The sequence below is a fragment of the Bos indicus genome, chromosome 2 (genome assembly GCF_029378745.1).
Source record: "Bos indicus isolate NIAB-ARS_2022 breed Sahiwal x Tharparkar chromosome 2, NIAB-ARS_B.indTharparkar_mat_pri_1.0, whole genome shotgun sequence".
NCBI lineage: Eukaryota > Metazoa > Chordata > Mammalia > Artiodactyla > Bovidae > Bos > Bos indicus.
In genome coordinates this window covers 69418339-69440776 of record NC_091761.1, presented here as the reverse complement: position 1 = coordinate 69440776, position 22438 = coordinate 69418339, and positions in this window count along the sequence as shown.

Below are 22438 nucleotides of genomic sequence, written 5' to 3'. Positions count from 1 at the left end.
ATATACATATATATCTGTTTCTGTCTATATATACACACACACACACACACACACATACACACACACACACACACACACACACACACACACACATGGCTATACACCTGAGTATTGGGTCTGTGACTTTGAAAATCACTTGAGGGATTTTCAAATCCTTCACTCATTAGTTGATGCAACAATTAATACAGATTTCATCTTCCCTTAAAGTGCATGGGAATGCTCAATTTCAGGGATTGACAACCTTTCAGTAGTCACATATAAGGCTACTGATGCCATTTTTTCTAGATTATAATGAAAGGATGAGAGATGATAACCTTACATCAACCTTTAAAATTAGAGGTGGATGTTTTAATAGAGTGAATTTCCAAGACAGGTCTTTTAAACAAATGAGCATCACTGAATTGGACTTCAGAAAACAATCTGTGAGATTTGGGGAGGTGGCAATTAAAAACATTTATCTCTGAAAATTCTTTGGTCCCTCACTGCTAGAGCCTATCTTAGTATCTATTTAGTATATATTTTTAAGTCATTAAAACTTTTTGCCTGTGTTCCTCATCTTGGGTATCTTTCTCCCCAGAACATATTCACTTCTCAGTTAACTTATTTTGCAATTATTTTCTGAGCATATTTGTGCCAGGAATATGTGATTGATGAGTGCTAAGCTCTGGGAGTAGAACTGTGGATAAGATTGATGTGGCTTGCCTCTGTGGAGCTTACATATCTTGCGTGCAAAACAACTGTGATAAACTGCACAGTGAGAAGGGAAGCACGTGACAGGTCTGGGAATGGGGTTGGGAATAGACTTAATTTGTTCATTTAATGCTCACTGTGCACATGCATTGGGCTAGAGGCAGGAAGAACAGGGACTAGAGATGCTGTCTTTTATTTGCCTTCTAAAAATATTTAAATATAATGTGGATCGTGCCTTCCCCCTACTGTTCTTTCGATTTCATTTGAGATCCTTAAGCCTTAGACAAATGTTTGTAAAATAAAAAGCAGATTTGTGTGTACAAAATTTCTTCTGATTCAAATAAAAACAAGCTCACTTCACTGAGAAAAGAAATCAGTCTATTTCACAAACCCCTTAGAATTTAATCCAAAATAACTGACTCACTCTCTAATCACTGCATTTGGAGGCTTGAAATAAATTTCTAGAAAATTTTAGATGCTATTCTTTGTAAGGTTCAGTGAGTTCAGTTCAGTCGCTCAGTCGTGTCCGACTCTTTGCGACCCCATGACTCTCAGGACGCCAGGCCTCCCTGTCCATCACCAACTCCTGGAGTTTACCCAAACTCATGTCCATCAAGTTGGTGATGCCATCCAGCCATCTCATCCTCTGTCATCCCCTTCTCCTCCTGCCCCCAGTCCCTCCCAGCATCAGAGTCTTTTCCACTGGGTCAATTCTTCGCATGAGGTGGCCAAAGTATTGGAGTTTTCAGCTTCAGCATCACTCCTTCCAAAGAACACCCAGAACTAATCTCCTTTAGGATGGACTGGTTGGATCTCCTTGCAGTCCAAGGGACTTTCAAGAATCTTTTCCAACACCACAGTTCAAAAGCATCAATTCTTCAGTTCTCAGTTTTCTTCACAGTCCAACTCTCACATCCGTACATGACCACAGGAAAAACCTTGACTAGAAGGACGTTTATTGACAAAGTAATGTCTGTGCTTTTAAATATGCTGTCTAGGTTGGTCATAACTTTCCTTCCAAGGAATAAGCGTCTTTTAATTTCATGGCTGAAGTCACCATCTGCAGTGATTTTGGAGCCCAAAAAATAAAGTCTGACACTGTTTCCACTGTTTCCCCATCTATTTCCCATGAAGTGATGGGACCAGATGCCATGATTTTCATTTTCTGAATGTTGAGCTTTAAGTCAACTTTTTCACTCTCCTCTTTCACTTTCATCAAGAGGCTTTTTAGCACTTTCTGCCATAAGGGTGGTGTCATCTGCATATCTGAAGTTATTGATATTTCTCCTGGCAATCTTGATTCCAGTTTGTGCTTCTTCCAGCCCAGCGTTTCTCATGATGTACTCTGCGTATAAGTTAAATAAGCAGGGTGACAATATACAGCCTTGACATACTCCTTTTCCTATTTGGAACCAGTCTGTTTTTCCATGTCCAGTTCTAACTGTTGCTTCCTGACCTGCATACAGGTTTCTCAAGAGGCAGGTCAGGTGGTCTGGTATTCCCATCTCTTTCAGAATTTTCCACAGCTTATTGTGATCCACACAGTCAAAGGCTTTGGCATAGTCAAGAAAGCAGAAATAGATGCTTTTCTGGAACTCTCTTGCTTTTTCCATGATCCAGCAGATGTTGGCAATTTGATCTCTGGTTCCTCTGCCTTTTCTAAAACCAGCTTGAACATCTGGAAGTTCACGGTTCATGTATTGCTGAAGCCTGGCTTGGAGAATTTTGAGCATTACTTTACTAGCATGTGAGATGAGTGCAATTGTGCGGTAGTTTGAGCATTCTTTGGAATTGCCTTTCTTTGGGATTAGAATAAAAACTGACCTTTTCCAGTCCTGGGGCCACTGCTGAGTTTTCCAAATTTTCTGGCATATTGAGTGCAGCACTTTCACAGCATCATCTTTCAGGATTTGGAATAGCTCAACTGGAATTCCATCACCTCCACTAGCTTTGTTTGTAGTGATGCTTCCTAAGGCCCACTTGACTTCACATTCCAGGATGTCTGGCTCTAGGTCAGTGATCACACCATCGTGATTATCTTGGTCATAAAGGTCTTTTTTGTACAGTTCTTCTGTGTATTCTTGCCACCTCTTCATAATATCTTCTACTTCTGTTAGGTCCATACCTTTTCTGTCCTTTATCGAGCCCATCTTTGCATGAAATATTCCCTTGGTGTCTCTAATTTTCTTGGAGCGATTTCTAGTCTTTCCCATTCTGTTGTTTTCCTCTCTTTGCATTGATTGCTGAGGAAGGCTTTCTTATCTTTTTCTTGCTGTTCTTTGGAACTCTGCATTCAGATGCTTATATCTTTCCTTTTCTCCTTTGCTTTTTGCTTCTCTTCTTTTCACAGCTATTTGTAAGGCCTTTCCAGACAGCCATTTTGCTATTTTGCATTTCTTTTCCATGGGGATGGTCTTGATCCCTGTCTCCTGTACAATGTCATGAACCTCATTCCATAGTTCATCAGGCACTCTATCTATCAGATCTAGGCCCTTAAATCTATTTCTCACTTCCACTGTATAATCATAAGGGATTTGATTTAGGTCATATCTTAATGGTCTAGTGGTTTTCCCTACTTTCTTCAATTTAAGTCTGAATTTGGCTATAAGAAGTTCATGATCTGAGCCACAGTCAGCTCCTGGTCTTGTTTTTGTTGATTGTATAGAGCTTCTCCATCTTTGGCTGCAAAGAATATAATCAATCTGATTTCAGTGTTGACCATCTGGTGATGTCCATGTGTAGAGTCTTCTCTTGTGTTGTTGGAGGAGGGTGTTTGCTATTACCAGTGCATTCTCTTGGCAAAACTCTATTAGCATTTGCCCTGCTTCATTCCATACTCCAAGGCCAAATTTGCCTGTTACTCCAGGTGTTTCTTGACTTCCTACTTTTGCATTCCAGTCCCCTATAATGAAAAGGACATCTTTTTGGGGTGTTAGTTATAAAAGGTCTTGTAGGTCTTCATAGAACTGTTCAACTTCAGCTTCCTCAGCGTACCGGTCGGGGCTAGCCACCTATAATATATAGGAAAGTGTTACATTACTATAAATAAGCAGGGTATTGCATCCTTCAATTGGCTTGATCCTGCTGCTGCTGCTGCTGTGTTACTTCAGTTGTGTCTGACTCTGTGTGACCACAGAGACGGCCCCCCACCAGACTCCCCCATCCCTGGGATTCTCCAGGCAAGAACACTGGAGTGGGTTGCCATTTCCTTCTCCAATGCAGGAAAGTGAAAAGTGAAAGTGAAGTCGCTCAGTCGTGTCCGACTCTTATCGACCTCATGGACTGCAGTCTACCAGGCTCCTCTGTCTATGGGATTTTCCAGGCAAGAGTACTGGAGTGGATTGCTATTGCCTTCTTCAAGTCTTGACCCTGGTTCTCTGTATTTCTGTAGTGTCCTAAACAGATGGCAGGTGCTTGAGAAATGTCTTCTTCAGTGAACTGACAGATGTGAAAATGAGAGAGCATTTTAGGGAGCATTGTACAATTCAATTCTCCAAGTCATTATTGATTATTGACGTATATGATTATTATAGCTAGTTCTAGGGACTGGAGTGGGTATAAAGCATATAACAAAACTTTCCCTCAATAAGTATTCATTTGTTACTGAAAAAAAAAAAAAATTAGGGCTTCGCTGGTGGTCCAGTGGTTTAGAATTCCCCTGCCAGTGCAGGGGACATGACTTTAATCCCTGGTCTGGGAGGATCCCACATGCCTTAGGCAACTAAGGCAGTGCACCACAACTACTGAACCCACACTCTAGAGCCTTTGGGCCACAACTACTGAAGCCTGTGAGCCCTGGAGCCCATGCTCTGCAACAACAGAAGACACTGCAATGAGAAAGCTGGGCACCGCAGCTAGGGAGTCGCCCCGTTCACTGCAACTGGAGAAAGTCCATGTGTAGCAACAAAGACCCAGCACAGCCAAAGATAAATAATTAAAAAGAAAATCTACTCTGAGCCAGGTACTGCTTTGGGCCCTGAGAATCAGCAGTGAATAAGACAGGCAATGTCCTTGTTTTTAGGGAGCTTACTGCCTAGAGAGGGGAGACAGATGTTAATCAAGCAAATAAGTGAACGAACAGGATAACTTTACAGGCAGCTAAATGCTGGAGAGACATTAACACAAGATGATGTAATATAATAGTGAGAGATGGGTGGGGAGCCAGGGCAGTTTGCTGCTCAGGGTGGGAGGTATTTTTGTGGAGCCAAAGTCAGTCATGCAAAGATCTGAGGTCAGAGAAAAGGCTGGCAAAGACGGTCTTAATATTTCATTAATAACTGTACAGGATCAGAAGAGCAGTGGAGTAGAGTGGAGTCCAGCCCTGGGGCTAGGCTTGGGGAGCGAGGCTTGAGTAGGGATTGGTGGTGTGGGTGTGAAGGAAGTGAGAACTTCAAAAAGACAGTTTCCTTTGACTATCTGCCTCCTGAGCCTTCCAGTCTGACCACTGATCCAGTCTGTTCATTGGTGATTGAATCGTAGACTCATCCTTGCTTATCCAGTACCTAGTGGAAATAAGAGTTCAGAATTGGGATTTACTTTAAGACCCTTTTTATTTGTCATGAATTTTTCTGTTTGTTTTTGTTTGGCCACACTGAGTGGCATGTGGAATCCTAGTTCCCCAACCAGGGATTGAATCAGTGCTCCCTGCAATGCAAGCCCAGAGTCAACCACTGGACGTCCAGGGAAGTCCCAGCATGACTTTAGATCTACAAAAATGTTGCAATGATAGTATGAGCCAACTAGCTTTCCTTATGTTAACAGCTTATGTAGCTTTAAGACGTTTGTCAAAATTAAGACATTAACATTGGTAAATTACTATTAATTAAATTATAGGTTTATTCAGATTTCACCAGTTTTTCCATTACTGTCTGTTTTCTGTCCCAGGATTTTTGCCATTTTCTAACTAATCCATGTGAGTAAATGAGTGTAGTGGCTACCAGCCAGAGCTGGTAAATTCTACATCTTATTTCCCAACATGTCATTTTTACTGGTTCTTTATTTTACAGGAGTGCAACCTAAGATTTCCCTTTTCGCCATGCTCACTTACCCCATCTTTCCCAGGGGTGTGTTGCGATTTATGTGATAATTTTTTTTTTCATAATAATTTCAACAGCCACCAGGTCAACGAATTTTCCTAAAATATTTAGAAAATGGACCACTTTCAGAGGGTGAGTTTAGAGAAGCAACTGCTACCTCCAACCATCTGTTTTACTGCAGTGAAAACTGTGAGAAGTCTGACTCTTCACCGACTGGTTTTAAGCAATTTATCAGATACCTACCTGTGTTGCACCTATTGTTTGGATCTTTGCTTCACAGCTAATTTTCCTTTCTTGAAGACAGGAATGTTATTTCATTCATCTTTAGAGATTGTGTACACTTAGAACTTTTCATGTATTCACTAATTCTTTCCAACTAGTATCTATTCATCAATGATTAAATGACAGGTAATTGGCTAGGTGTTTGGTAATATAAAGTTAAATTAGCCAAAACTCCCACACTTTTGGTGAAAGTCAGAGATGTCTTCCTTCTCATTTGGACTTCCAAAACCAGCACAGTACCTGGAATTATGGAGGCCCACAATAAATGTTTGACACCCTGCTTCAAGAATACCTCTCTGACACAGTGGAGAGAATAGAGGCAAGATGATCCATGGTGGCTGTTGCAATGGTTCAGTAGCGATGTTGTGAAGGTCATGGATTGGAACAAGGGGAGTTTGAATATACTTTCTGAGAAAGAATGAACATAACTGGGTGACCAGCTGGATGAGGCAGTTAAGAGCAAGGGAAGAGCAGAGAAGATGCTTCTGAAACTTCCAGCTTGAGATGTGCAGCATAGAATGCAGGAAGAGAAAGAAAGCTTGGAGGGCAGTGGTGGAGAGGAGAAAGGGGAAAGGGAAAATGGGTTTAGTAGGAACATTCAGTTTAAGAAGTACATGTAATGGAGGGGCTTCCCAGGTGGCTCAGTGGTAAAGAATCCACTTGCCAATGCAGGAGACAAGGGTTTGATCTCTGATCCAGAAAGATCCCTTGGGGGAAGAAATGGCAACTCACTCCAGAATGCTTGCCTGGGAAATCCCATGGACAAAGGAGACTTGTGGGCTACAGTCCACAGAGTCGCAAAAGAGTCGGACATGACTGAGAGACTAAACAACACTGACAACATATAATAGATGGCCCACAGATATCTTTTGAATGAGAGAAGGTAGGGATGGATTGACACTTGGGTACCTATGGGCAGATGGAGAAGACAGACTCAATGAGGCAAATGTTTTTGCTGTATAAAATTCTTAGCCTGTGATGTCAATTGCCCAGTGGTTTTGGCAACTGGAGCAGGTAAAAGAGGGACAGTAACACTTGGCCCTAAGTGTCTATAGGTTTGGTTGTGGAATAATGTAATGGATGTGTGAGGTGTGGTTAAACTTAAACCTCCTATCAGCAAGGGAGTAGGCGGAGTCATTAGAAATTTTTAAGAGCAGTTGAGTAAGTTACAGGGAAGATAAGGAAATATGGGTATAGACCATTACGGTCCTTAAATAAGAGATTTAAAGCATAATTTATTACAATATAGACTCTTGGGAAAGGTGTGTGTGGGGGGAGGTGACCAAAGTTATGCTTTTGGAGGATTTTGTTTTGTTTTGTTTTGGTCAGTAATGTTCAGGAGGAATTGGATAAGGGAGAGAATTTTTAAAGAATATTTATTTATCTATTTTTGGCTGTGCCTGGTCTTTGTTTAGTTGCTTTCTCTAGTTTCGGTGTGCAGGCTTTTCACTGCAGTGGCTTCTCTTGTTGTGGAGCAAAGGCTCTAGGGTGCAGGCTCAGTAGTTGTGGCGTATGGGCTTAATTGCCCCTCAGCGTGTAGGACCTTCCCAGACCAGGGATCTAACCTGTGTCCTCTGCATTGGCAGTCGGATTATTAGTTTGTGGCTGTTTTGCTATCCAGGAATGAAGTGATGGGATTTCACAGTGCTTGTTTCATGCCCTGATGTGATCTCTGTTGCCTGGCACACCCGTCCCTCCTTCCCTGCCTCTGCTTCGTTTTGCCCACCCATCAGCTTCCTTCTTGTCATCCTTCAAGACTCAGCTTCAATGCGGCCCCCTTTGCGGAGCTCCCCCAAACCTCGGGGGCAGGGCTGCTGACTCCCTCCTGGAGATTGCATGTGTGTTGTGTTTCTGCTGGTACTTCCTTCACCCTGAATGTACTGTGTTCTCTGCACTATCTTTCTTTCTAGTACACTGTGAGCCACTTAAAGACAGAAAGACTGTCTTGGGGTTCCAGAACTCTTGCCTTGTACATAGTAGGCACTCAGTGAATTGATTTAAATTATTTAGATAAATTAATGACAGGGAAAATGGAAAGAAAAGTAAGAATCAAGGGTAAATTTGGAGGATAAAACTGTTGAGATTTACTGGTTAATATTATCAAAAAGAGAGCCGTTACCTATAGAAGGTGATACCTATAGAGGGTGTTCATTGAAGGTACAGTGGGGGTGGTAAGCTATTATGGGAGTAATAAATTAGTCTCTAACAGTATCATATGTCTATAAATATATAACAATTTATAATGTATAAATATATTGAAATGACATGTAATATAATACGTGTGTTTGTGTGTGTGCTCAGTCATGTCTAACTCTTTGGAACTGCATGGATTGTAGCCCACCTGGTTCCTCTGTCCATGGAATTTTCCAGGCAAGAACACTGGAGTGGGTTGCCATTTCCTCCTCCAGGGGACCTTCCCAACCCAGGGATCAAACCTGAGTCTCTTGCATCTTCTGCATTGGCAGGTGGAGTCTTTACCACTGAGCCACCAGGGAAGCCCTATTTAGTTTATATAAAATACCTCCAATACATCTTGAGGTAATACTTATAATACCCCTAGAAACTGAAGGACATAATCAGCTATTATTCATGCACATGGAGCAGAATTAAAAGCGAGTTCAGTAGGAATAGGGACAACAAGTTAAGACCAAAAACTGTGGGGAAGACCTAGAGCTGAGGACTGGCATTTCTACTAAGGTGAAAACATGAGAGGCAAGGGAAATGAATCCCTCACATATTCATGTCATTGTTTTTGAGTAAGTTTAATTAAACTGCACCCATCAAAGCATCTGGTGGAAGGATTTCTGTATTTTATACTGGAAATGTGAGTTGAAATTGTAACTACATTCATGTGACTGATTGGGAAGAACATCTCTAACTGGGTCACCTTTCTTCATCAAAGGAAAGAGGATGCATTTGCCCTAGGTGGAGGGTTATGATTATGGAAATGATATTCTCTTGAAGTGCCACATTGAAAACCGATGCTGCTTATCCATTTTTAGAGTTATAGTTATTGAAAACCTGAAGGAGTGTATCTTCATACACCTTAATTGAACATTATACTAAAAATATGAAATTTATGAGTAGCTGGCTTGATTCTTCAGCCTATTATGGAGAACAGTCTGCTGCAAACTTCCAAAGTTTTCCTCACTTGGGTTTATGTGAAATTGTGCACAGACTCACTCATCCTTTTTGCCAGAACATCTGACTTGTTTTCCAGACAGGGCTCTGGGGGCCCGATCTGGGATGGAGGAGGCAGAGTTATTGTGTCTGGAAAGATTCATAGAATGCCAGAGCTGGAAGCAATGTTGGGATATCAGCTTTCTATATAGAGGCTCAGGGGAACTGTGACAGCTTTTCTCTTGGAAGAAGGTGCAGCTGGGTCCCCTCTGACACAAACACTAGGCATGCTGATTGATGAGAAATTTAAAAGAAGAAATGTATTCTTCTTTTAAAAATTATTTATTTATTTGTCTGTGTTGGGTCTTAGTCACAACACATGGGATCTTTGGTGCATCATATGGGGTCTTCTGTTTCAACGCTTGGGCCCTGTAGTTACTCTGACATGGGGACCACATTTTCTGGTTTTATACAAAGAACACAATTCCACTAAAACATAGGGGCCAAGTGGCCCCCGTATCAGGAAAGGAGAATTAGGCCCAACATTGGTGGGATCTCCATATACTGTCCTGGGAGGCCTGACCTTAGCCTGTGTGTTGTTGTTTAGTCCCTAAGTCCAGTGTCCAGCTCTTTAGCAACCACTGTAGCTCCGCCAGGCTCCTCTGTCCATGGGATTTCTCAGGCAAGAATACTGAAGTGACTTGCCATTTCCTTCTCCTGGGATCTTCCCGACCCAGGGATCAAACCACGGCTTCTCCTGCATTTCCTGCATTGTAGGCGAACTCTTTACTCCTGAGCCACCAGGAAAACCCGATCTTAGCCTGTACTTCAGGTTAAAATATTTTTTTGAGGCAGAAAAGAAACAAGAAGGTACATTTCCTTGGGATGACTTATCAGTCTATTCACAGAGAAGGCAATGGCACCCCACTCCAGTACTCTTGCCTGGAAAATCCCATGGATGGAGGAGCCTGGTAGGCTGCAGTCCATGGGGTTGCTAGGAGTCGGACACAACTGAGCGACTTCACTTTCACTTTTCACTTTCACGTACTGGAGAAGGAAATGGCAACACACTCCAGTGTTCTTGCCTGGAGAATCCCAGGGACAGAGGAGCCTGGTGGGCTGCCATCTATGGGGTCGCACAGAGTCCGACACGACTGAAGCGACTTAGCAGCAGCAGCAGCACCCTTTAAAAGTTATTTCTTAATCACTCTATGAAACATATGAGCTGAGAAATACCAAATACTGATGATGGCTCAGTGGCCAATCTGGCTCAGGATTCAGGCACAAATCCAAGTGAAAATCAGTTATTTCTTTAGAATTTTGATATTTAGTGCTAATCTCATCTGTCTTATAGGCATTAATTGCTTATCTCTGTCCAGTACACATGGTATATTTTATACTCGCTATTTATTAATTTTTAAAATAAACTTCATGTTTCACATCAAGTATTCATTGATAGTAGTAGATCATTTATAATTAGCCATTGAATTAGCCTCAAACTTGAATTATTCAGCCTAGGATAATACAAAAATGTCTCATATTTTGGACTTCATAGTTTAAGATATATCTTGAGATTATTTTCATATTAATTGAATATTTTTTTCAGACTATTATTAGTTTAATGGGCTTCCCAGGTGATTCAGTGGTAAAGAATCCACCTGTCAATACAGGAGACACAGAAGACCTCAGTTTGATCCCTGGGTCAGGAAGATCCCCAGGAGGAGGAATGGCAACCCACTCCAGTTTTCTTGCCTGGAAAATCCCAAGGCCAGAGGAGCCTGGCAGGCTACAGTCAGTGGGGTCATGAAGAGTCAGACACGACTGAGTGACTGAGCATGAGCATAAACTGGTTTGACTGAGGATCTCAGGCTCACTGAGGTGCAAACATTTTACACTTTGACTTTTTAAACTCTTATCCTGTCCTGTCAGATCCTTGTATCTGCTGTTTTGTGAGGTTTCCTTAGACATAGTTCAGCTTGATTCTCTAACTTTTCATCTTTACTTATTAAAAAAAAAAAAATCTACGTATTGAGTATGTCAACGTCTTATTCAGTTCAAATGTCCCTTCTCCCTCTAGGGCAGTCTAGGTGTTCCTCTCCAAAGATCTAAGGGGAGAAGCAAGGCAGCTGTCTGCTATTTTTCTTCTTCCCTCTTCTTGTGCTTGTTCCACGGGTGGGTCAGTGAGAAGGGGGAGGAAAAAATGCAGAGCCATTTGCTTTCTAGATTTTCCATGGCAAATTGGTTCTTCTCCTTTAAAAACAATCGTTTTATTTATTTATTCAGTTTTGGGTCTTCGCATGTGCGGGCTCCTCCCTAGCTGTAGTGAGTGGGAGCTGCTGTCTCATTTCAGTGCATGGGATTCTCATTATGGTGGTTTCTCTTGTCGTGGAACACGGGCTCTAGAGCACAGGCAATAATTGTGGCACATGGGCTCAGCTGCTCCAGGGCATGTGGGATCTTCCTGGATCCAGGATCCAACCCATGTCTCCTACAATGACAGGCAGATTCTTTATCAATGAACCAGGCCAGAGAAGCCTGGTTCTTTTTGTTATTGTCGTTGGTTGAAAGTACTTTCTTCTTAGGCAAACAATCACATATTGACAATGGGGAGGTTACTCGACCTATTTTTCCAGTCACTGTCCCTTACTGAGCTCTCTACCACATGGCCTGAACAGGGGGAGGCAAACTGCCCCAGAAGTTTCCATGGACAAAGAACTTTCTAGGACATTCCTGTAGGCATTGCTGGTCCTTCTGTGACGAACCTGTGTGTTCTAGTTGACTCCTAGGGGGCAGCTGCATGTATCTTCCTGCCACGTGCATGGCTCATTGTCCCATGCAGTAGACGTCTCCAGGTGCAATGGAGCTGAAGGTGCTAGAACTGTATACATGGTTAGTCATTTTCTCTTGCTTTTCCCCACCTCCCCTCCCTTCTGCCCCTCTTTCTTTAAATCTTCTGTGCTCAACTTGAGATGACCACATCTTACACTTAGTGCTGCACTCTCATGGGCTCATTTTTGCAAGTAGTTGGCTATGAATTCACAAGCATGTGACTTCCTAAGGCGACAGGACAGATGTGGACAAAGGAAGGCTTGCATGAGCATACTGTGTTAGCTCAGTGCCAATCTAGGCAGCTATATTGGTGTTGATTCTCCCCTTTTTTGGGGGGAAATTCACTGTAGCTATGAAATAAGAATGTCTCTTAATTCTCCTCCACCTTTTTACCTGGTTTGCCTTATGTCTGTGTGAGAAGGCTAATCAACTGGTATCCCCAACACTTACAAAGTCATAGGGTCAGGCTGTGTAAACTTGGGGTCAGATACTTATATTTTTGTGTTTTGTTTCCTTATCTGTAAAATGAAGATGATGTTAGTAACTACCTAGCATGGCTGTTGCAGAGAAGGCAATGGCACCCCACTCCAGTACTCTTGCCTGGAAAATCCCATGGATGGAGGAGCCTGGTAGGCTGTAGTCCATGGGGCCGCTAAGAGTCGGACACGACTGAGAGACTTCACTTTCACTTTTCACTTTCATGCGTTGGAGAAGGAAATGGCACCCCACTCCAGTGTTCTTGCCTGGAGAATCCCAGAGACGGGGGAGCCTGGTGGGAGCCTGTCTATGGGGTCGCACAGAATTGGACACGACTGAATCGACTTAGCAGCAGCAGCAGCAGCATGGCTGTTCAGAGAATGAAATGAATAAGTACACATCAAATGCTTGGAACAGTCCTATCAATAAATATTGTATAATGCCAATAATACATAGTGAGTTGGTCCATAAAGAAGGCTGAGCTCTGAAGAACTGATGCTGGAGAAGACTCTTGAGAGTCCCTTGGACTGCAAGGAGATCAAACCAGTCAATCCTAAAGGAAATCAACCTTTAATATTCATTAGAAGGACTGATGTTGAAGCTGAAGCTCCAATGCTTTGGACACATGATGTGAAGAGTTGACTCATTGGAAAAGACCCTGATGCTGGGAAAGATTGAGGGCAAGAGGAGAAAGGGGCAACAGAGGATGAAATGGTTGGATGGAATCACCGACTCAATGGACTTGAGTTTGAGCAAGCTCCGGGAGAGAGTGAAGGACTGGGAAGCCTAGTGTGCTGCATTCCATGGGGTCTCAAAGAATCAGACACAACTTATCGACTGAACAACAATAACAACAATGCCAATAATGTGTTCCTCTGGCTTGCTATGTAGTGTCTGTAAAGGAAGCCTTATACAGGCTGGAAGTAGCCAGAGAGCTCATCAAAAATATGTTTATTGTACTCTGAGCTTTGGGTGTCGAGGGCACATGTTGTATTTGTCTTCCAGCACACAGTGTGGTGCCTGGCATGTAATCAGGACTCAGTAGGAAAGACTGGAATGAATGAACATGCTCTCAGTCCTACTTTAGTTCTTTGCATGGCCTCTTCCCAGTACAGCTCAGACACCTTGGGCAGGGGAAGAATGAAGCCTCTGAGAGGCACAGGATTTGAACTATAATGCACAAAGTCCTGTTTACTAGATCACCTCTCCACAGACCCCACATTTACTTAGAAAGCTTCAAAGAATTTTGTTGTTAAGAACCTACTTCCATTGTTGCTACTTCAAGCATCATTAGCACTGCAGATCTTTATACTTACTGTGAAGGCTACAATAGGGTCAACTAAATAGTGAGCTGATTAATCACAGCTTCAGATGCTGCTTCTAACTCATGACTTACAGACTGACAGGCTCATCATTCTGAAATCATAAAAATCCCTGTTTTCCCTAGGGAACAGGGTTTTTCTGTAACAAACTTCTTTTTTCTTTCAACATGAAGGTTCTCAATAAAAGAAACACAATCTCTCTTTTTTTCAACAGAGTACACTGCAGTTCTTTATACCTATTCAACTATATATATATATATATTTTTTTTTTTTAAGAAGTCACAATGAGATATTGATTCATGCACACATACCGACAAAGAAAAATATGGGCTAAACCTGTAGACTTCATTCACTGCTTTCAGCTTTTAAGGTAAGTTATGGTCACAAAGTCACCCAGAAATGTGCAGTTTAGCTTAAGTCATAATGGTTGTGAGTTTGAAGTTTTCAGTTCACAGTCTGCTCCTAAAGCAATGTCTGAGAAAATATAGCAATAATTGCTCAAGTTCTGCACTTGTACTTGAGGTCTTGAGAATTTGGATTTCTGTGACTGAAACAGTGTACTAAATCATACTACTTTCAACAAGGTTCAGAATGGGATAAATATTTCCTTTAAAAGCTTCTGTGGCTCATTCTCTTTGGTTACTGACCTTCTCAGAAGCTTAAATACTAAAAAGTTATTAAGATAATAGTAGTAAATAATAAAAAGAAAAAATATCTTGACATTTGCAATAAAAATAAGTCTCCTACTTCAGTCTTAATCCCAATGGCAACTTCTTTTAATGTGCTAAGCTCTCTCTTCTAGTGAACAGCATCTTGTTTCTGAGAAACTTATATATTGCTATATCTTAGTCTAAAAATTTTAGGCTTTCCTGGCTTTTTATAAAGATAGGAGTTTTCTCCTATATTAAGTAGGATCTCCTCTTAATCCTTCCTGACATAGTCATGCTATAGTTCTTAATTATTAGTTAATGCTTACTTCACTGTTCACATACAAATATGACTTGACAGAGATGTTATTTTACTTGTCTTGTTTTTCATGTAAATAATTTAGTATCTTTTTTATTTTTTTACTATCTGTTTTAACTAAAAAAAATTGTAATTATCATGAATATTTTCTTACCATGGGATTATATTTTTTTCCCCAGAACCATCCTTTCTGGAAGTCTTTATCCTGTTGCTTCAATCTTGTCTATTTGCTCTTTGGACTTGTTCAGTTCAGTTCAGTTCAGTCACTCAGTTGTGTCTGACTCTGCGACCCCATGAATTGCAGCATGCCAGGCCTCCCTGTCCATCACCAACTCCCGGAGTTCACCCCAACTTATGTTTCTCAAGTTGGTGATGCCATCCAGCCGTCTCATCCTCTGTCGTCCCCTTCTCTTCCTGCACCCAATCCCTCCCAGCATCAGAGTCTTTTCCAATGAGACAACTCTTAGCATGAGGTGGACAAAGTACTGGAGTTTCAGCTTTAGCATCAGTCCTTCCAAAGAACACCCAGGACTGATCTCCTTTAGAATGGACTGGTTGGTTCTCCTTGCAGTCCTTGGGCTTGTTACCTAAGGTCAATTTTCTGTATAACATAAGAAGCTCAAATCCAGTGCTCTGTGAAAACCTAGAGGTGTGAGATGGGGTGCGAGGTGGGAAGGAGGTTTAGGAGGAAGGGGACATATGTATACCTGTGGCTGATTCATGCTGATGTATGGCAGAAACCAACACAATATTATAAAGCAATTATCCTTCAATTAAAAATAAATACATTAATAAAAAATAAGAATGTAAATAAACTGGGACAGATTTATGTGATTTGATGATATCTCCTTCTATATCATAAAAAATATGTTGACAGGAGAGACTCAAATATATATCACTTATAATGAGGAAGCTCTTAAGATCTGATATAAAAAATATTTATCTTTTTTCTCTTCTGTGTCATATGCCTGTTCAAACCCTCTTTTAGCCCATGGTGAATGGATTTGGCTAGTTTCCAGTGAGTTTTGTAGTTTGGAGTAACTCTTTCTGTCTTTGATAATCACATGTGAAATAAAGCAATTGTGATAACTTGAATATATGAATAATTTCCAGGTGCTTAATTACCCTGACCACTCATATTAATTGTGAATAACCTGAAGACAGTAAGTTGAACCAGAAGCTCTCTGTTTCTACCTCTTCCAGATTAGCTTTTATGACAACCTTTTATTCTGGCCCTTTCATCTATATTTGAGGGCTTATCATGAACCATGTGGTTTGGCTCTTACTTCGGTATTACTGTAAATGAGAGCACAGACTTAACTTGGTAATTATTAAGGAAAAATGTATTCAATTTAACAAGTGTTATGGACCAAATGTTTGTGTTACACCTTCTAATTCATTTTTTAAACTTTCTATTTTATATTGGAGTATAGTTGATTAACAACGTTGTGATAGTTTCAGGTGGGCAACAAAGTGATTCAGTTATACGTGTGTATGTATCTATTCTTTTTCAAATTCTTGCCCCATTTAGGTTGTAAGGTAATATTGAGCAGAATTCCCTGTGCTTAGGTTCAGTAGATCTCTGTTGGTTATCTATTTTATTTTTTAAAAAACGTTTTATTTTGCATTGGGTATACCTGATTAACAAACAATGTTGTGATAGTTTGAGCTGAACAGCTAAGGGACTCAGTGATACATATACATGTATCCATTCTCCCCCAAACTACCTTCACATCCAGGCTGCCATGAACATTGAGCAGAGTTCCCTGTGCTATTCAGTAGGTCCTTGTTTGTTGTCTATTTTAAGTATAGCAGTGTGTCAATACCCAACTCCCTAACTATCCCTTCCCCCCATCCTTTGTGTCACTCTCCAATTCTTATGTGGAAACTCTACAGCCCTCAAGGCATTAAGAGGTGGAGCCTTTGGGAGGTGGCTGAGATTAGATAAGGTCATGAAGGTGGGGTCCTAATGAATGGAATTAATTCACTTGTAACTATCTGCCCTTGTAACTACTTAGAAGAGATGGAGTAGCCCTCAAGTCAACAAGAGTCTGAAATGCAGTCAGATCAGATCAGATCAGATCAGTCGCTCAGTCATGTCCAACTCTTTGCAACCCCATGAATCGCAGCACACCAGGCCTCCCTGTCCATCACCAACTCCCGGAGTTCACCCAGACTCACGGCCATCGAGTCAGTGATGCCATCCAGCCATCTCATCCTCTGTCATCCTCTTCTCGTCCTGCCCCCAATCCCTCCCAGCATCAGAGTCTTTTCCAATGAGTCAACTCTTTGCATGAGGCAGCCAAAGTACAGAAGTTTCAGCTTTAGCATCATTCCTTCCAAAGAAATCCCAGGGCTGATCTCCTTCAGAATGGACTGGTTCGATCACCTTGCAGTCCAAGGGACTCACAAGAGTCTTCTCCAACACCACATCAATTCTTCGGCGTTCAGCCTTCTTCACAGTCCAACTCTCACATCCATACATGACCACAGGAAAAACCATAGCCTTGACTAGACGAGCCTTTGTTGGCAAAAAATGTCTCTGCTTTTGAATATGCTATCTAGGTTGGTCATAACTTTCCTTTCAAGGAGTAAGTGTCTTTTAATTTCATGGCTGCAGTCACCATCTACAGTGATTTTGGAGCCCAGAAAATAAAGTCTGACACTGTTTCCACTGTTTGCCCATCTATTTCCCATGAAGTGATGGGACTGGATGCCATGATCTTCGTTTTCTGAATGTTGAGCTTTAAGCCAACGTTTTCATTTTCCACTTTCACTTTCATCAAGAGGCTTTTTAGTTCCTCTTCACTTTCTGCCATAAGGGTGGTGTCATCTGCATATCTGAAGTTATTGATACTTCTCCCGGCAATCTTGATTCCAGCTTGTGTTTCTTCCAGTCCAGCGTTTCTCATGATGTACTCTGCATAGAAGTTAAATAAGCAGGGTGACAATATACAGCCTTGACGAACTCCTTTTCCTATTTGGAACCAGTCTGTTGTTCCATGTCCAGTTCTAACTGTTGCTTCCTGACCTGCATACAAATTTCTCAAGAGGCAGGTCAGGTGGTCTGGTATTCCCATCTCTTTCAGAATTTTCCACAGTTTATTGTGATCCACACAGTCAAGGCTTTGGCATAGTCAAGAAAGCAGAAATAGATGTTTTTCTGGAACTCTCTTGCTTTTTCCATGATCCAGCAGATATTGGCAATTTGATCTCTGGTTCCTCTGCCTTTTCTAAAACCAGCTTGAACATCAGGAAGTTCATGGTTCACATATTGCTGAAGCCTGGCTTGGAGAATTTTGAGCATTACTTTACTAGCGTGTGAGATGAGTGCAATTGTGCGGTAGTTTGAGCATTCTTTGGCATTGCCTTTCTTTGGGATTGGAATGAAAACTGACCTTTTCCAGTCCTGTGGCCACTGCTGAATTTTCCAAATTTGCTGGCATATTGAGTGCAGCACTTTCCCAGCATCATCTTTCAGGATTTGGAATAGCTCAGCTGGAATTCCATCACCTCCACTAGCTTTGTTCGTAGTGATGCTTTCTAAGGCCCACTTGACTTCACATTCCAGGATGTCTGGCTCTAGGTCAGTGATCACAGCATCGTGATTATCTGGGTCGTGAAGATCTTTTTTGTACAGTTCTTCTGTGTATTCTTGCCATTTCTTCTTAATATCTTCTGCTTCTGTTAGGTCCATACCATTTCTGTCCTTTATTGAGCCCATCTTTGCATGAAATGTTCCTTTGGTATCTCTGATTTTCTTGAAGAGATCCCTAGTCTTTCCCATTCTGTTGTTTTCCTCTATTTCTTTGCATTGATCACTGAAGAAGGCTTTCTTATCTCTTGGGTGCAATCTCAAAAATGATAGAATGATTGCTGTTTGTTTCCAAGGCAAACCATTCAATATCATAGTAATCCAAGTCTATGCCCCAACCATTAATGCTGAAGAAGCTGAAGTTGAATGGTTCCACGAAGACCTACAAGACCTTCTAAAACTAACACCAAAAAAAGATGTCCTTTTTATCATAGGGGACTGGAATGAAAAAGTAGGAAGTCAAGAAACACCTGGAGTAATAGGCAAATTTTGCCTTGGAGTACAAATGGAGCAGGGCAAAGGCTAATAGAGTTTTGCCAAGAGAACACACTGGTCATAGCAAACACCCTCTTCCAACAACACAGGAGAAAACTGTACACATGGACATCACCAGATGGTCAATACTTAAATCAGATTGATTATTGCAGCCAAAGATGGAGAAGCTCTATACAGTCAGCAAAAACAAGACTGGGAGCTGACTGCGGCTCAGATCATGAACTCCTTATTGCAAAATTCAGATTTAAATTGAAGAAAGTAGGGAAAACCAGTAGACCATTCAGATATGACCTAAATCAAATCCCTTATGATTATACACTGGAAGTAACAAGTAGATTCAAGGGATTAGATCTGATAGGTAGAGTGCCTGAAGAACTATGGAAAGAGGTTCGTGACACTGTATAGGAGGGAGTGATCAAGACCATTTCCATGAATAAGAAATGCAAAAAGGCAAAATGGTTGTCTGAGGTGACCTTACAAAAAGCTGAGAAAAGAAGAGAAGCAAAAGGCAAAGGAGAAAACGAAAGATATACCCATTTGAATGCAGAGTTCCAAAGAATAGCAAGGAGAGATAAGAAAGCCTTCCTCAGTGATCAATGCAAAGAAATAGAGGAAAACAACAGAATGGGAAAGACTAGAGATCTCTCCCAGAAAATTAGAGAAACTGAGGGAATATTTCATGCAAAGATGGGCACAGTAAAAGACTGAAATGAATCTAAGAGAAGCAGAAGATATTAAGAAGAGGTGGCAAGAATACACAGAAGAATTATGCAAAAAAGATCTTCATGACCCAGATAACCATGATAGTGTGATCACTCACCAAGAGTCAGACATCCTGGAATGCAAAGTCAAGTGGGTCTTAGGAAGCATCACTACCAACAAAGCTAATGGAGGTGATGGAATTCCAGTTGAGCTATTTCAAATCCTAAAAGATGATGCTGTGAAAGTTTGGCACTCAATATGCCAGCAAATTTGGAAAATTCAGCAGTGGCCACAGGCATGGAACAGGTCAGTTTTCATTTCAATCCCAAAGAAAGGCAATGCCAAAAAATGTTCAAACTACCACACAGTTTCACTCATCTCACATGCTAGCAAAGTCATGCTCAAAATTTTCCAAGCCAGATCTCAACAGTACATGAACCATGAACTTCCAGATGTTCAAGCTGGTTTTATAAAAGGCAGAAGAACCAGAGATCAAATTGTCAACATCCGTTGGATCATCAAAAAAGCAGGAGAGTTCCAGAAAAACATGTGCTTTATTGACTACACCAAAGTCTTTGACTGTGTGGAGCACAACAAACAGTGGAAAACTCTTAAAGAGATGGGAATACCAGACCACTTGACCTGCCTTCTGAGAAATCTGTATGCAGGTGAAGCAGCAGTTAGAACTGGACATGGAACAACAGATTGGTTCCAAATCGGGAAAGGAGTATGTTAAGGCTATATATTATCAACCTGCTTGTTTAACTTATATGCAGAATACATCATGAGAAATGCTGGGCTTGATGAAGCACAAGCTGGAATCAAGATTGCTGAGAGAAATATCAATAACCTCAGATATGCAGATGACACCACCCTTATGGCAGAAAGCAAAGAAGAACTAAAGAGCCTCTTGATGAGAGTGAAAGAGGAGAGTGAAAAAGTTGGTTTAAAACTGAACATTCAGAAAACGAAGATCATGGCATCCGGTCCCATCACTTCATGGCAAATACATGGAGAAAAAATTAAACAGTGAGAGGCTGTTTTTGAGGGCTCCGAAATCACTGCAGATGGTGCTTGCAGCCCTGAAATTAAAAGATGCTTGCTCTTTGGAAGAAAAGCTTTACCTACCTAGATAGCATATTAAAAAGCAGAGACATTAATTTGCCAACAAAGGTTTGTCTAGTCGAAGTTATGGTTTTTACAGTAATCATATATGGATGTGAGAGGTGGATTATAAAGAAAGCTGAGCGCCAAAGAATTGATAGTTTTGAACTGTGGTGTTGGAGAAAACTCTTGAGAGTCCCTTGGACTGCAAGGAGATCAAACCAGTCAATCCTAAATGAAATCAGTCCTGAATATTCATTGGAAGGACTGACGCTGACACTGAAACTCTAATACTTTGGTCACCTGATTGAAAGAACTGGCTCATTTGAAAAGACCCTGATGCTGGGAAAGATTGAAGGCAGAAGGAGAAGGGGACGACAGAGGATGAGAGGTTGGATGGCATCACTGATTCGATAGATATGAGTTTGAGCAAGCTCAGGGAGTTGGTGATGCACAGGGAAGCCTGGTGTGCTGCAGTCCATGGGATCACAAAGAGTCTGACACAACCGAGCGACTGAACTAAACTGAAGCAAACTATCTGAGCTCACTTCCACCTTTTGTCTACACATAAGGATACAATGAGACGCCAACTCTGCAACAACAAGAGAGTCCTCACCATGCTGGCAACCTGAACATGGAACTTTGAGATGTCAAATCTCTGCAACAGAAAGAGGGTCCTCACCATGCTGGCAACATGAACTTGGACTTTCATCCCCTAGAACTGTGAAAAATAAACTTCCATTGTTTATAACGCCACCTAGTCTACGGGATTTTGTTATAGCAACCTGATCTAAGGCAACAGGAAAGATACATTTGAACTCTAATAATCAAGGTAACAGTCCTGTTAAATGTTCTGGACTCCCATTAGTACCCTTTCTGGCCAGCACTCAGCACCAGAGAAATCATGTTCAGTCACTCATTCAGCAGACCTGATTGAGTTTCCACTCTGTGCTGGCACCATGCAAAGAACTAGGAACACAATGGTGAGCAAAATACAGACACAGTCACTGTTCTCTTGGCGCCCTGAGTATGAAGGTGTCAGACAATAACTGAATATTTACATGGGGATGTGTCATGACAAAGGAAAAGCAGGGTTCTGTGAGGGCACAGGGCTTGTGTTAAGTACTAAAGTCAAAGGCTGCTGTTACTCACCTCTCATGGAGGCAGTACTGCCACCAAGGAGGATCTTTGGAAATCCGTGGGAGCATTTTTGCTTACATCCCAAAATGATTGGAAGCATTTAGCAGGAGAGGAACAGAGTGTTATCCTAAAGCTCACAGGACAGTCTTCTATACAAGATATAGAAATTCTCACTTCAAACAAGACTTCTGTACATATTTATGTGTTTAATCATCTGAGCTTGGAACTGAACTCCATTTTACATAGAAACACAAAGTATTTTTGCATGACTTTTAGCATACACAGTAGAGAAGGAAATGACAACCCACTCCAGTATTCTTGCCTGGAGAATCCCAGGGACAGAGGAGCCTGGTGGGCTGCCGTCTATGGGGTCGCAGAGTCGGACACTACTGAAGCGACTTAGCAGCAGCAGCAGCATACACAGAATTTTCCAACAATGTAACTTCAATATAAACTGTGGTGAGATTACACTTTTGTCAGGTGAGTTTATTTCTCTGCTTCAGTTCTTGTTTTAACAAAAATATGGAATAACAGATTAAAAGATTTAAGACAACAGAGAACTAATAGTTCCCATTCAGCTCAAGCAGACAGATCTTTTATTAGACAGACACTCCCAAGACATGGAAGCAGCCCAGTCCCAAAGGAGTCATCATCCTTAACTCTCTTGGGTTCCCTTTTTA